The sequence below is a fragment of the Symphalangus syndactylus genome, chromosome 9 (genome assembly GCF_028878055.3).
Source record: "Symphalangus syndactylus isolate Jambi chromosome 9, NHGRI_mSymSyn1-v2.1_pri, whole genome shotgun sequence".
NCBI classification, from domain to species: domain Eukaryota; kingdom Metazoa; phylum Chordata; class Mammalia; order Primates; family Hylobatidae; genus Symphalangus; species Symphalangus syndactylus.
Window position 1 is genome coordinate 72,472,407 of NC_072431.2, and position 16,549 is coordinate 72,488,955.

The 16,549-nt window shown below is 50.4% G+C and overlaps 1 long non-coding RNA gene across 1 annotated transcript; it reads right to left on the reverse strand.

Annotated features, from left to right (window-relative positions):
- Positions 1-5,209: 5,209 nt before the first annotated feature.
- LOC134731339 (uncharacterized) lies at positions 5,210-6,850 on the reverse strand. The gene is made up of 2 exons (XR_010113537.1): positions 6,732-6,850; positions 5,210-5,756 (listed from the first exon to the last, which is right to left on the reverse strand). It is a non-coding gene; the product is annotated as an uncharacterized lncRNA (long non-coding RNA).
- Positions 6,851-16,549: the final 9,699 nt, after the last annotated feature.

A 16,549-nucleotide genomic window follows, 5' to 3' on the forward strand; every position in this document is an offset into this window, starting at 1 on the left:
CGAGGCTACAGTGAGCTATGATAGCATTGCTGCACTCTAGCCTGGGCAACAAATAAGACCCTATCTCAAAAAAAAAAAAAAAAAAAAAAAAGCAGTGTGTGTTACTCATGTAATTGAATGGAGAAACAGCTCCATGTGACATTGTGAGACAGCTAGCCATGAGTCCCCAGGCTGACTTTGATCTTCTGTGTGACCTAAAAGAACTCCTTGGCCAGGTGCAGGGGCTCACGTCTATAATCCCAGCACTTTGGGAGGCTGAGGCAGGCAGATCACCTGAGGCTGGGAGTTCGAGACCAGCCTGACCAACATGGTGAAACTCCATCTGTACTAAAAACACATAATTAGCCAGGCATGGTGGTGCATGCCTGTAATCCCAGCTAGTCGGGAGGCTGAGACAGGAGATTCGCTTGAACCCGGGAGGTGGAGGTGAGCTGAGATCGCATGTTGCACTCCAGCCTGGGCAACAACAGCGAGACTCCATCTCAAAAAAAAAAAAAAAAAAAAAAAAGAATGGAATGAGATGACTGGTCATGTCGTTCTAGTTGTCACTGTACACAACCATTTTGTATTCCATACTGAACAGACCAATGTGTGCCATGCCTGTACTAGCATGCGGTTAAGATGAAGCTACTTTCTTGAGATTGTGTGGTCCAGGTGCAGCGGCTCATGCCAGTAATCCCAGCACTTTGGGAGTCTGAGGCAGAAGGGTTGCTTGCGCCTAGGACTTTGAGACCAGGCTGGGCAACATAGTGAGACCTTAACGCTAAAAAAAAAAAAAAAAAAAAAAAAAAAAAAAAAAAAATTTAACTATCTGGGGATGGTGGCACCCACCTGTTATCCCAGCCACTCTGGAGGCTCACGTGGGACAACTGCTTGAGCCCAGGATGTAGAGGCTGTAGGGTACCCATGTTCTTTCCACTGCTGTCTAGACTGGGCGTTAGAGTGAGAGAGAGGAAAGAAGGAAGGGAGGGAGGGAGGGCAGTAGACTGAGAGGAAAGAAGGGAGGGAGGGAGGAAGGAAGGAAGGGAGGGACAGAGGGGCAATAGAATGAGAGGAAGGAAGGGAGGGAGGGGGGGCAATAGAGTGAGAGGAAGGAAAGGAAGGAAGGAAGGAAGAGAGGGAGGGAGGGGCCATAGAGTGAGAGGAAGGAAGGAAGGAAGGAAGGGAGGGAGGGAGGAAAGAAAGAAGGGAGGGAGGGGCTTGGTGGCTCACACCTGTAATCCCAGCACTTTGGGAGGTCGAGGTGGGTGGATCACCTCAGGCCGGGAGTTTGAGACCAATCTGACAACTAACATGGAGAAACCCCCATCTCTACTAAAAATACAAAAGATTAGCTGGGTGTGGCGGCACATGCCTATAATCCCAGCTACTCAGCAGGCTGAGGCAGGAGAATCACTTTAACCTGGGAGGCGGAAGTTGCGGTGAGCCAAGATCTCCATTCCACTCCAGCCTGGGCAACAAGAGTGAAACTCCATTAAAAAAGAAAAAAAAAAAAAAGAAGGAAAGGAAAGAAAGAAAGGTGTGTTGTTTTTATATTATGAACCTAAAAGTTTTAGTCACTCAGGATTTTTTCAAATTTAACAATACTGCTGTCTTGTGATAAACTATCCATAACAAAATTTACCAATCTAACTTTTTTTATTTGAGACAAGGTCTGCCTCTTTTGCCCAGGCTGGAGTGGTGCCATCTGGGCTCACTTTCCACCTCCTTGGCTCAAGCCATCCTCCCACCTTAGCCTCCCAAGTGGCTGAGACTACAGGATCGCACCACCATGGCTGGTCATAGTTTTATTGTAGAGACAGGGTTTCACCATGCTCCCCAGCCTGGTCTCAAACTTGCGAGCTGAATCTGTCCACCCACCTCTGCCTTCCAAAGTACTGGGATTACAGACATGAGCCACTGGAACCAGCCCATTCTAACCATTTGGAAGTATATGGTTCAGTAGCATTAAATACACTCACATTGTTGTGCAACCATCACCATCATCCCTCTCCAGAACTTTCTATGATCCCTAACTTAAACTCTGTAACCACTGAACAACTCCCCTTTCCTCCTTCCCCCCAGCCCCTGGCAACCACCATTCTATTTTTTGTCTCTGATTTTGCCTCCTCTAAGTCCCTTATACAAGGGGAAACATATAGTATTTGTCTTTTTGTTACTGCCTTATTTCCCATAACTTAATGATCTCAAGGTTCACCTGTGTTGCAGCACTCGTCAGAATTTCCTTCCTTTTTAAGATGGAATACACCTGGGCATGGTGGCTCATGCCTGTAATCCCAGCACTTTGGGAGGCTGAGGCGGATGGATCACCTGAGGTCAGGAATTCGAGATCAGCCTGGCCAACATGGGAAAACCCCATCTCTACTAAAAATACCAAATTAGCCAGGCATGGTGGCACATGTCTGTATTCCCAGCTACTCAGGAGGCTGAGGCAGGAGAATCGCTTGAACCCAGGAGGCAGAGGTGAGCTGAGATCATGCCATTGCATTCCAGCCTGGGCAAAAAGAATGAAACTCCGTCTCAAAAAAATAAATAAAAAATAATAAAAATACAAAAATTAGCCAGGCATGGTGGGGCACACCTGTAATCCCAGCTACTCAGGAAGCTGAGGCACAAGAATCAGTTGAACCTGAGAGGTGGAGGTTGCAGTGAGCCAAGATCTCACCACTGCAGTCCAGCTTGGGTGACAGGGCAAGGCTCTGTCTCAAAAAAAAAAAAAAAATTTTTTTTCTTCCTTAAGAAGGTAGAATAATATTCCATCATATGGCCAGACCACATTTTGTTTATCCATTCATCTGTTGGATATTTGGGTGCTTCCAACTTTTGGCTTTTGTGAGTATACTGTTAGCAGCATGGGTGTACAGCTCACCCAGGATATTTTGGAAGATTGTTAGCATTAATCATATCCAAAAGTTTATATTTATTTAGATGATCTTGATATGGACAACATATTCAGTTGGAAGGTAGAGTACATACACAGCTTCTAAAAAATTTTTTTCCTTTTTCTCTTTTTTTTTTTTATTTTTGAGATGGAGTCTTGCTCTGTCGCTCAGGCTGGAGTGCAGCGGCTCAATCTCGGCTCACTGCAAGCTCTGCCTCCCAGGTTCATTCCATTCTCCTGCCTCAACCTCCTGAGTAGCTGGGACTACAGGCGCCCGCCACCATGCCCAGCTAATTTTTTTGTATTTTTTAGTAGAGATGGGGTTTCACCATGTTAGCCAGGATGGTCTCGATCTCCTGACTTCGTGATCTGCCCGCCTTGGCCTCCCAAAGTGCTGGGATTATAGGCGTGAGCCACCGCATCCAGCCAAGAAAAAAAGGTTTTTTTTTTAAGACAAAGTGTCATTGCCCAGGCTGGAGTGCAGTGGCTTGATCTCAGCTCACTGCAGCCTTCACCTCCCAGGTTCAAGCGATTCTCCTGCCTCAGCCTCTCAAGTAGCTGAGATTACAGGTGTGTGCCACCATGCCCGGCTCATTTCTGTATTTTCAGTAGAGACAGGGTTTCACCATGTTGGCCAGGCTGGTCTCAAACTCCTGATGTCAAGTGATCTGCCCGCCTCAGCCTCCCAAAGTGCTGGGATTAAAGGCAGGAGCCACCGTGCCTAGCCTAAAATATTTCATACACATCAAACTGGTAAAAATGTTCAAGACTTAATAACCAGACATGGTGAGTTTATGGTTTATTGTACATTTGTTTGTTTTAATCATCTTAGGAGTTATCTGTCATTCAAGCTCAGTGCAGTAGCAGGATCATGGCTCACTACAGCCCCAACCTCCCAGGCTCAAGCGATCTTCCCATCTGTGTCTGAGTAGCTGGGACTAGAGGCTCACGCCCACCATACCTACCTAATTTTTATCCTCTTTTTGGTAGAGTTGGAGTCTCTCACTTTGTTGCCGAGGCTGGTCTTGAACTCCTGGCCTTAAGCAACCCTCCCACCTCAACCCCCAAAGTGTTGGGATTATAGGCATCAGCTGCTGTGCCTGCACAATTTTTTTTGAGAGTCTTGCTCTGTCACCCACGCTGGAGTGCAATGGCATGATCTCGGCTCACTGCTTTCTCCGCCTCAGCCTCCCAAATAGCTGGGACTACAGGTGCATGCCACCATACACGGCTATGTATTTGTAGTAGAGATGGGGTTTCACCATGTTGGCCAGGCTGGTCTCAAACTCCTGACCTTGTGATCCACCCGCCTTGGCCTCCCAAAGTGCTGGGATTACAGGGGTGAACCACTGCACCAGGCCTACAATTTTTATATCTGTAATTTTTCAACATAGCAAACGGGAAAATACACTAAGTATATCAAATGGAAGATGTATCTCTTTTCAGCTGAGAGTGGGAGAAAAAGTTAAGACACCTAAGGGAGAGGAATAAAAGTGCTAGAGTGTCACCTTCACAGTGAGGAGGACTGACACGTAGCTGTGTGAGCATCTGTTGGAGAGAGTGGCTTTTTTTTTAAATTGAGACAGAGTCTTGCTCTGTTGCCCAGCCTGGAGTGCAGTGGCGTGATCTCAGCTCACTGCAACCTCTGCCTCCTGGGTTCAAGTGATTCTCCTGCCTCAGCCTCCTGAGTGGCTGGGACTACAGGCATGCACCACTACATCTGTCTAATTTTTTTGTATTTTTAGTAGAGACAGGGTTTCACTACGTTGGTCAGGCTGGTCTTGAACTCCTGACCTCTGGTGATCCACCCTCAGCCTCCCAAAGTGCTGGGATTACAGGCATGAGCCACCTCGCCTGGCCGAGAGTGGCTTTTCTAGACCATGACAATTCCCTGGCAATTTAGCTTGAACTACATTCACCTTTTAGGATTACTGTGTGTACTGTTAATGTCAACTGAATCAAATCATCTTTCCTTGATGGCTGCCTAACATGAATCCATCTCTCAGGGGCTCGGTGGCTCACACCTGTAATCCCAGCACTTTGGGAGGCCAAAGCAGGCGGATTGCCTGAGGTCAGGAGTTTGAGACCAGCCTGGCTAACAGGGTGAAACCTCATCTCTACTAAAAATACAAAAATTAGCCAGGTGTGGTGGTGCACGCCTATAGTCCCAGATATTTGGGAGGCTGAGGCAGGAGAATCTCTTGATTCTCACTGAGGTTGCAGTGAGCCAAAATCGTTCTACTGCACTTCAGCCTGGGCGACAGAGCAAGACTCCATCTCCAAAACAAAAACAAAAATCAATCTCGCAAAATTGATCATCTCAAAAAATTATTCTCATTACACTTTAATGATTATCCAAGACCCCAGTATAAAAATTAACCTAGCAGATTTCCTTCATATTAATGGCCAGAGTATAACCCTTTAAATCTTTAAGAAACATGCTTCAGATTTCAAGTTTTGAGTTTTTCTTCTACTTGTTCTGGTCTGTCATTGAAGCTTTTGAGTTTACTTTGTATTTCATCCAGTGATTTCTTCAGTTTCAGAAGTGTTGTTAGGTTGCTTTTAAGAATATCACTGGAGTTGATAATTTGTTCCTGCAGACCTGCAACTGCTTCCATCTTTTTTCTCTGTTCTTTTTCAAATGATGCTTGCATCTTGCCCATGGACCGTATAATCCATATGTTCAATTCTCTATCCAAAGTATCTGTTTCTTTTGGATTGGGATCTGCTGCTGGAGAATTACTGGGTTCCTTTGGAGGCGTCTCATTTTCTTGCTTTTTCATGTTTTCTGTGTCCTCCCGTTGAGATCTGTGCATCTTGTGAAAGTGGCTTCTTCCAAGTTTGTGAATTCACTTCATAGTGGGGGGACTTCTTCCTGAAAACGTAGACATGGTGTTGGTTAGGTGGGCACTTTTGCTTTGATTTGGGGTAGTACTGTAGGCTCTGTATGATTTCTTGGGTGGCTTAGGGTGTGGTTATTAGTGGAGGCTGTGGTTGCTGGGGACTAGGAGGCCAGGTGGGCCAGTCTTTGGGACCCAGTGGTGGCCTGAGCTTACCTATTCTTTAGCCCCAGAGCAGTATATGCTGGCTCTGTTATTAGCGGGTTGTGGGGAGTGATTTGTGGGCCTCTAGGTGTCCTACTCGAATGCTGGTAGTCGCAGCCACTGGCTGGGGGTGTGGTTGATCTCAGGTGCCACAGCAGTGGAATGATGTGGGCAGGGTAGTTGCAGTTGTGGGGGCAACCCTCTGGAACCCAGGCGGTCCCTGCTGGTGTTGGAGTTGGCTGCCCAGGTTGGGCGGGCAGGAGAGTCCCCTGGCCTGCAGGTGGCCTGAGGTGGTATCCGCAGGCTGGACCCCTGACCAAGGAGGAGTGTTCAGGCGCCAACGGTGGCGAAAGGGGCAGAACAGCCACCAATCCCCAGGCTCCTGGCCCACGTGCTCCAGTCCTTAGGAGTCAGAATCGCCAGCGGACTGTCCTAAGTGCCCCGGGATTCAGGCGCTGGCTAGGACGGATAGGGAAGGGCTGGTCCACAGGAAAGCTCAGTCAGGGCAGGGCGGGCGCGCAGTTGGCTCACGTCTGGGTCCCGCGGTGGCGGTGGGGTTGTTTGTCCTTTCGGACTTACGAAAGCGTCCGGCCTCCCTGCTTCCTCCCTGGCCCTCAGCTGGCGGCGGCGGCTGCAGCTGCCGCTGCACAGGGCAGGGAAGCCCATGGACTCCACATGGGCTCCTGCAACCTGCAACGCCGCTGGGGAATCTCTCGGCCGCTGCCCGCTAGTCTGGAGGCCCGCGAGGGTCGGGGGGCTGTGGAAGTCTGTGGGGGGACTGCGGAGGCCCGGAGTCTCTCACTCACCCTTTCCCTGCGCGCGGGAGCTGCAGGCCGTCCCCGCCGATCTGATTGCTCCGCTCAGGCTGCCCGGCTGCCTCTTCTCCTCTGCTCGGGCTCGCCGTGGCTTCTGGGCTCAATCCCGCCTTCTTTTAGTCTATCTGCTGCAATTGTGAAAACCTACCGGCTCCTTCGGTTCCCGTCGGCGAGGCGCGCGCCAGCTGCATCTACCTGGCCATCTTGAGCCTGTGGTCCCAGGTGGGAACCGGTCCCAGGTGCGCGAGTTAGGCAACGGCTTTCACTGGAGAATCCCGATCGGCCCCGCCCCCTTCACTCCCGGGAAGGCCCCGCCCTCCCCCTCCAGACTGGACCAAAAGCTCCGTGTGCACACAGGTGTGTTTGCTAATAGAAATGGGAGCAGACTATTCACACTTTTCCACAAAAGGGTTCATTTTTCACTTTTTGTTTTTGAGACGAAGTTTCACTCTTATTGCCCCGGCTGGAGTGCCATGGCATGATCTCGGCTCACTGCAACCTCCGCCTCCCGGGTTCAAGCGATTCTCCTGCCTCAGCCTCCCGAGTAGCTGGGATTATAGGCGCCGGCCACCACACCTGGCTAATTTTGTATTTTTAGTAGAGACGGGGTTTTCTCCATGTTGGTCAAGCTGGTCTCGAACTCCCGACCTCAGGTGATCCTCCTGCCTCGGCCTCCCAAAGTGCTGGGATTACAGGCGTGAGCCGCCACACCTGGCCCTGTGAATTGCTCTTTATTGCATTTCCCCGTCTTGACAAACTAACTCTGTCTAGGCTGCAGGCAAGCTCAACCCCTTAGGCAGTTAGAATAGGAGGAAGGATGTTCGGAGGTGGGCAGGTATGCAAACCTACCCCCAAAGTCCAAGGAAGCTGAGGGGCCCAAGGAAGAGTGGAACCACCCAACAGGTTCACCTTGCCTGCTGCCTAGGCAGAGCCGATTTACCAAGACAGGGGAATTGCCATCGAGAATAATTCACATGGAGTCGGCTGTGCTGGAGACCTGAGTTACATTATTACTCAAATCAGTCTCTCCCACCACTCAAGGAACAGGGTTTTTTGTTTGTTAGTTTTTGTTTTTGAGACATAGTGTTACTCTGTCGCCCAGGCTGGAGTGCAGTGGCACGATCTTGGCTCACTGCAACCTCCGCCTCCAGGGTTCAAGCGATTCTCCTGCCTCAGGCTCCTGAGTAGCTGTTGATTACAGGCGTGTGCCACCACACCTGGCTAATTTTTGTATTTTTAGTAGAGACGGGGTTTCTCCATGTTGGTCAGGCTGGTCTCGAACTCCCAACCTCAGGTGATCTGCCCACCTCGGCCTCCCAAAATGCTGGGATTGCAGGCGTGAGCCACCATGCCGGCCTTTTTTTTTTTTTTTTTTTTTTTTTTTGATACGGAGTCAGCAGTGGAGGGATCTCGGGTTATTGCAACCTCTGCCTCCCAGGTTCAGGCGATTCTCCTGCCTCAGCTCTCAAGTAGCTGGAAATACAGGCACGCGCCAACAAGCCTGGCTAACTTTTGTATGTTTAGTAGAGACGGTTTCACCATGCTGGCCAGGCCGGTCTCGAACTCCTGACCTTGTCATCCACCCACCTCAGCCTCCCAAAGTGCTGAGATTACAGGTGTGAGCCCCCGCGCCTGGCCTCTTTTCTTTTTTTTTCCAATCATAATACATTTTTTGTCTTATCAACGAAAGTCAGGCATGAAATAGAACATTTTGAAATACATATAAAAAGGCCGGGCGCGGTGGCCCACACCTTTAATCCCAGCACTTTGGGAGGCCGAGGCAGGCGGATCACGAGGTCAGGAGATCGAGACCATCCTGGCTAACATGGTGGAGCCCCATCTCTATTAAAAATAAAAAAAAATTAGCCGGGCGTGGTGGGGGGCACCTGTAGTCCCAGCTACGCGGGAGGATGAGGCAGGAGAATGGCGTGAACCCAGGAGGCAGAAGTTGCAGTGAGCCGAGATTGCGCCACTGCACTCCAGCCTCGGCGACAGAGACAGACTCCATCTCAAGAAAAAAGAAAGAATTACTGGTAACATTTCAGTGTCCTTCTAGCACTTTTTTCTAAGTACACACATAGATTTTCCCCATTAATCAGATTTTTTTTTTTTTTTTTGAGAGGGAGTCTCGCTCTGTTTTCCAGGCTGGAGTGCAGTGGCACGATCTCAGATCACTGCAACCCCTGCCTCCCAGGTTTGAGCAATTATCCTGCCTCAGCCTCCCAAGTAGCTGGGATTACAGGTGCTCGCCACTACGCCCAGCTAATTTTTGTACTTTTAGTAGAGGCAGGATTTCACCATGTTGGCCAGGCTGGTCTCAAACTCCTGACATCAAATGATCCTCCCGCTTTGGCCTCCCATAGTGCTGGGATTACAGGCCTGAGCCACTGCGCCCGGCCTTAATCAGATTTTTCTAAAAGCGAAGTGGGAAATCTCCTGGGGTCCACAAGGTGGATTCTGCCCCTGGCCTATATCTTGGGGTTTTCAGAATGAGAGCCTGGAGGGGGTCCCCGTCCCTCTCTCTTCAGAGGCAATACCGCTCTTGGCCACAAGAGGGGGATGTATGCTCAGGTATGTCGGCTCCAAGGCTGGAAACCCTAGCCCTGGCACCTGGCGCTGGTAGCTCCCACTTGGATCACCCTTAGTCACTCCTAGCTTTATTGCTCACTGCTCAGTGCGCTTCTTGGAAACCTTGAGTCATGAGGAAAAAAAGACAGAACTCACATGCTCACTCTTGCACCGTTCTGCCCGAATTTGGCAAATCTTTGGACAGCTCTCTCCTCGTGTTGCAGCCTGGGGCTTCACAGGTCATCACCCCCAGCCTCACACCCTTCAACAATTTCCCATCACTGCCCAGGACCCATAAGGCCTGTCTGGCCCGGATGCCCTGGTCTAGCTTCCGGCCTCCTTCCTTGTCGCCTGCCACCCCACACACTCTGTTTTCAAACAGCAGTGGGCTTAGGTCAGCTGCAATTGCGATCACTCACCTCTGCCACCAGCAGACCTTCTGGCATGCTGATTTTTTTTTTTTTTTTTTTTTTGAGACAGAGTCTTGTCCTGTTGCCCATGCTGGAGTGCAATGGTGTGATCTTGACTCCCTGAAACCTATGCCTCCCGAGTTCAAGCGATTCTCGTGCCTCAGCCTCCCAAGTAGCTGGGACTACAGGCACCCACCACCATGCCTAGCTAATTTTTTGTGTTTTTAGTAGAGACGAGGTTTCACCATGTGGGTCAGGCTGGTCTCAAACTCCTGAACTCAGGTGATCCACCCATCTCGGCTTCCCAAAGTGCTGGGATTACAGGCGTGAGCCACCGTGCCCAGCCTGAACTGGGCAAACCTTTGGACAGCTCTCCCCTGTGTTGCAGCCTCGGGCTTCGCAGGTCATCACCCCCAACTTCACACACTTCACTGGTTTCCCCTCATTGCCCTGGACCCAGTCTGAACTTCTTATAAGGCCTGTCAGGCCCCAATGCCCTGGCCCCACTTCCAGCCTTTTTCCCTGCTGCCCACCACCCCACATATTGTTACTGGACAGCACTGGGCTCATGTCAGCTGTGATTGCGATCACTCAGCTCTGCCACCAGCAGACCCTCCTGTATGTAACTTTCCAGAAGTCTCTTCCCAGCATTTCTTTTTTTTCTTTTTTTTTTTTTTTGAGACAGTCTCATTCTGTGGCCCACTGCAACCTCTACCTCCCAGGTTCAAATGATTCTCCTGCCTCAGCCTCCCAAGTAGCTGGGATTACAGGCACGTACCACCACACGCAGCTAATTTCTCTATTTTTAGTAGAGACGGGGTTTAGCCATATTGGCCGGGATGGTTTCGATCTCTTGACCTCATGATCTGCCCACCTCGGCCTCCCAAAGTGTTGGGATTACAGTGTCAGCCACCGCTCCCGGCCTTCCCAGTATTTCATAAGCAGTTACCTCTTCCCAGAAGTCTCCCTCCACCCTGCAGTTCTGTGTTGCATAATTCTCTGAGCTTCTGTGGGTCACAATGAGCCCCCGTCACACCACTTAGCACGCGGGAGTGTCTGCCTGCCTTCTCAGATGGAAGCTCCATGAGGGTGAGCACGTCAGCCTCACACACGCATATCCCCAGCACCTCGACTCCGTGCTTGGCACCCCATAGGGCTCAGCAAGGATTTTAATAAATATGGCCGGCTACAGTGGCTTGCACCTGTAATCTCAGCACTTTGGGTGGCCAAGGTGGGAGGATCGCTTGAAGCCAGAAGTTTGATACCAGCCTGGGCAACACAGTGAGACCCTGTCTCTTCAGTATATTAAACACTTAGCCAGGTGTAGTGGCGTGTACCTGTAGTCCCAGCTACCAGCTACTCAGGAGGCCAAGGTGAGATAGTCGCTTGAACCCAGGAGCTCAAGGGTGCAGTGAACTATGATTATGCCACTGCACTCCAGCCAGGCTGGCAGAACGAAATCCTGTCTCTAAAAAAGGTTGACTAAATGTGTGGATGAAGGAATGAATGAGTGTGTTCTTCCCTGTTCCCCGAGAGGAGTCTGCAAAGCCAGTGCACACACTTCCATCCCCTTCCCTCCCTGTTCACCGGGTGCCTCTCATTGTCTCCCAAGCTTCTGCAGACACATCCCAAGGAACGATGCTGCTGAAGGACTAGTTCTGTTCCTTGTGATGGTGGAAAGAAATGGGATTCGGGCCGGGTGTGGTGGCTCATGCCTGTAATCCCAGCACTTTGGGAGGCTGAGGTGGGAGGATTGTTTGAGGCCAGGAGTTTGAGTCCAGCCTGGGCAACATAGTAAGACCCCCATCTCTACAAAAAACAAGGCCAGGCACAATGGCTCACGCCTGTAATCCCAGCACTTTGGGAGGCCAAAGCAGGCGGATCACAAGCTCAGGAGATCGAAACCATCCTGGCTAACATGGTGAAATCCCATCTGTACTAAAAATACAAAAAAAAAAAAAAAAAGAGCCAGGCATGGTGGCGGGCGCCTGTTGTTCCAGCTATTCGGGATGCTGAGGCAGGAGAATGGTGTGAACCCGGGAGGCAGAGCTTGCAGTGAACTGAGATCGGGCCACTGCACTCCAGCCGGGGCGACAGAGCGAGATTCCATCTCAAAAAAAAAAAAGATTAGCCAGGTGTGGTGGTGCATGCCTGTAATCCCAGCTGCTCAGGAGGCTGAGGCAGGAGGATAGCTTCAGCCCAGAAGGTTGAGGCTGCAGTGAGCCATGATCATGCCAGTGCACTACAGCCTGGGTGACAGAGTGAGACCCTGTCTCTAGAAAAAAAAAAAAAGGCCAGGTACGGTGGCTCACACCTGTAATTCCAGCACTTTAGGAGGCTGAGGCGGGTGGATCACCTGAGGTCAGGAGTTTGAGACCAGCCTGGCCAACATGGTGAAACCTCATCTCTACTAAAAATACAAAAATTAGCTGGGCGCGGTGGCACGCACCTGTAATCCCAGCTACTTGGGAGGCTGAGGCAGGAGAATTGCGTGAACCCAGGAGGCGGAGGTTACAGTGAGCCGAGATGGTGCCGCTGCACTCCAGCCTGGGTGACAGAGCAAGACTCCATCTCAAAAATAAAAATTAAAATTAAAAAAATAAAAGAAATGGGATTTGGAATGAGGCTGACCCAGCCTCAGAACTGGCTCTACCACTTACCAGCTGTGCACGTACCTTTTTTTTAATTCATTTTTTTTTTTAAACGGAGCCTTGCTCTGTCACCCAGGCTAGAGTGCAGCGGCGTGACCTCAGCTCACTGCAAGCTCCACCTCCCAGGTTCACGCCATTCTCCTGCCTCAGCCTCCCGAGTAGCTGGGACTATAGGCGCCTGCTACCACGCCTGGCTAATTTTTTGTATTTTTAGTAGAGACGGGGTTTCACCATGTTAGCCAGGATGGTCTCAATCTCCTGACCTCATGATCCAGCCACCTCGGCCTCCCAAAGTGCTGGGAGTACAGTCGTGAGCCACCACGCCCAGCCATGTACCTTATTTTCTCCGTTTGCAAAGTGAGGAAAACAGGACCAAACTTGCAGGGATGCTGTGAGACAGCACTTGCCAGACTGACACGTAGTAGGCAGTCATTAGATCAGGGTCTTCCTCCCTCTTTCCCAGTGTCCCCGCCTAAGCTCCCTCCCCTCTGGAACCTTGGGACACACACACTCCTGTAATCTCAAGTAGCAGCTGCTACTTCCCTGACCCACCTCTGTTCTCCGCAAGGTTACCGTCTTCTCTATCCCCCCACAAGGAGTAGTGCCAGACACAGAATAGATGCTCCAAAGATATGAAAAGAATGAAGGAATGAATGAAGCAGCCACCACAGTATCCCCTGGCGTGTGTTCCCCAGTAGCCACCAGCCTCCTTTTTTTTTTTTGAGACAGAGTATCACTCTGTCACCCGGGCCAGAGTGCAGTGGTGTGATCTCAGCTCACTGCAATCTCCACCTCTGCCTCCTGGATTCAAGTGATTCTGCTGCCTCAGCCTCCCAAGTAGCTGGGATTACAGGCACCAACCACCATGCCCGGCTTTTTAAATTTTTATTATTTATTTATTTATTTATTTTGAGATGGCGTCTCACTCTGTCACCAGCCTGGAGTGCAGTGGTGTGATCCCGGCTCACTGCAACCTCCAACTCCCTGGTTCAAGCGATTCTCCTGCCTCAGCCTCCCGAGTAGCTGGGATTACAGGCACACGCCACCACGCCTAGCTAATTTTTGTATTTTTAGTAGAGACAGGGTTTCACCATGTTGGCCAGGATGGTCTCGATCTCCTGACCTTGTGATCTGCCTGCCTTGGCCTCCCAAAGTGCTGGGATTACAGGCATGAGCCACCACGCCTGGCCTGAATTTTTGTATTTTTAGTAGAGACAGGGTTTCACCACGTTGGCCAGGCTGGTCTCGACCTCCTGACCTCAGGCGATCCACCCACCTTGGCCTCCCAAAGTGCTGGGATTACAGGCATGAGCCACTGTGTCTGGCCCCCCACCAGCCTCTTAATAGGCAGGCCAGACAGAGCACATGTGAACACGCAGGTGCCAGGACACCCTTTCAAGGCAAGGACAAGGAACAGAAAAATTGACACTTTGTTCTTTACCAAACAAAGAGGAAGGAGGAGGGAAGATGAAGAAAATGTATAACCCTGTGGGAAAAGGCAACTTCGAGAACTGCTGGGCCTGGATTCTTGTGCATGGCATTAGGGCACCCCTGCAAGTCGCCCCAAGGATAACACATGCGCGACTGTGTCATCTGAGCAAACTCCTCTGAAGGGTATCTGCATTCCCCATAGCCATTGCTGGTTCTAAGAGAACAAGTTCCAATAAAAAGCTTTTAAATTTTTTTTGTTGATTTATTTTTTATTTTTGGTAGAGATGGGGTCTCACTATGTTGCCCAGGTTTGTCTTGAACTCCTGGCCTCAAGTGATTACCCTCTTCAACCCCACCTCAGCCTCCCATAGTGCTGGGATTACAGGTGTGAGCCACCGTGCTTGGCCCGAAATCATTTTCTAAATTTGCCCCTTTTGTCATGTTTCCTCTTGGGAACATTTTATATCACGTGTATCCTGAGGCCCCCCTGACAGCCCTCCTCGGGTCCCCTCTGCAGCCTCCTGTGTTATATGTGATCGGAGCACCCCCAGAGCTTCATCATCCGTGACGAACACCCGCCTTCTCTCCAGTCAGAACCATCGACTGATGAATAAGGGCTGATTTCTTCTCAAATGATCACCACCCCCAATTCATTACATTGCAAAGACTGAGCTCAGAATGGCTTATCTGATGCTTGGTGCAGTTGTGCTTTTTTGGAACACCGTTCATTCAGGACACAAGTTCTCTCCCGTGTGATGCTCTCAGGCACAAGCTGTGATGTGGGTTCCACGCGCTTCTGTGCTATGTCCTTCCCTTTGATTTTCGCATCTCCGATAACAGCTTGTCTCTGTCTGAGGATTTTCCTCGCTGGTGCCAATCATCAGGAGTCTCTCTAGTATGAATTATGAGATGAATGGAAATTTTCCCTCATTCATAATATTCAAAGCTTCCCTCTGCCCTGTGAGTTCTTTGATATTCTACCAGAAATCCTGACCAGGTGTTTTGCCATGTGTATCAGGCCGGTAGAGTTTAGGCTCAGAGTCTGCAATTTCCCCAAAGTGGCACCTTTTATTTTTATTTTAAGAGATGGGGTCTTGCTCTGTTGCCCAGGCTGGAATGCAGTGGCATGATTATAGCTCACTGCAGCCTTGACTTCTGGGCTCAAGTGATCCTCCCACCTCAGCTTTCTGAGTAGCTGGGACTACAGGCACACACCACCATAACTGGCTAGTTGTTAAATTTTTTATAGAGATGAGGTCTCACTGTGTTGCCCCGGCTGGTCTTGAACTCCTGGGCTCAAGTGATTCTATCTCGGCCTCCCAAAGCACTGGGATTACAGGCATGAGCCACCGTGCTCAGCCCAAACTCTATTCTGAGTGCCATGGTCATTGCTGATGGTCAGTGCCCCCTGGAATGCAGTGGGATGCCCACCCCTGCCACTCCACATTCTGCCCATCCATTAAGCCTAGCCCAAAGCCCACCTGTTCCCTGAAGCCTTCCTGGGATGCGGTGAGCCTGGAGCCCTGCTCCCCTGCTTCCCTTCGTGAGAATTCACTGCCTGTGAAACCCGTTTAACACTCATGCCACACTTAGCTCTTCATTAACCTTTGATGCCTTTTTCTTCCCAAGCAGACTGAAAGGTCTTTGAAGAGGGGCCGCCTCTTGTCCTCTGGATGCTCCAAGAATCCTTGGAACCCTGAGACACTCAGGGTGGCTTGGTGGACTGTGTGGACGGGTGGACTGCTTATAACTGTGACGATGTTGTCTAGGCAGACGGGTTTGTGGTTCAGGGCGTTAAACTTCCACTGAAGACATAACCGGTCTTCAGGGTGGTTGCCCCTTGAAGGTCACACAGGGAGGAAGGTGATCTTATACTTACTGCCACCTCTTCCTCCCTTCCCAACTTTCATGCCAGTGGCATTAGCCAAGGTGGCCGATGCTTCGTCTCTGCAGCCTCAGCTCTGCCTGAGAGGTGTTGCTAGTTGCCCTGCATTGCACTAAGCCCTGGGAGTGACTCTGGGGATGGGCAGGCAAGGAACAAGAAAGAAGTCAGTGTTGCTGGCCAGGCACAGTGGTAGCTCACACCTGTAATCCCAGCACTTTGGGAGGCCAAGTTCGGCACATCACCTGAGGTCAGGAGTTCAAGACCAGCCTGGCCAACATGGTGAAACCCCATCTCCACTAAAAATACAAAAAATAGCCAGGGATGGTGGCGCACACCTGTAGTCCCAGCTACTCAGGAGACTGAAGCACTAGAATCACTTGAACCCAGGAGGTGGAGGTTACAGTGAGCCGAGGGCATTCTACTGCACTGTAGCCTGGGGGACAGAGAAAGACTGTCTCAAAATAAAAATAAAAATAAAAAATAACAAGTCACCATTGCTGCAGAGCTGTGCATTCACAGTCCTAGTTAAGAATGACCAGCTCAGGGACCACCCTTGATGTGAACTTGGGGCTCCTTGAAGGCAAGGCTATGCCTTAGGCCTGTCTCTGTGTCCACAGTGCCCAGCTTAGCATCTGGCTCATAGTAGGTATGCATTCAGTATCTGCTGAATGAACATTGCGCTCTGGTATCCAGGCAGCCAAGGAGTTCATGGAGGTAGTGAGGAGAACGGACCTTAAGGACTGTACTGAAATGTCCTACCTGGGTCTGCTTCTGCCCCTGGGGAGGACATCATCCCATTGGTATATGGCTAAGTTCTGGGTCTCAAGGACACAGAACAGAAAAGGCGCCTTGCCTTTTGGTGGT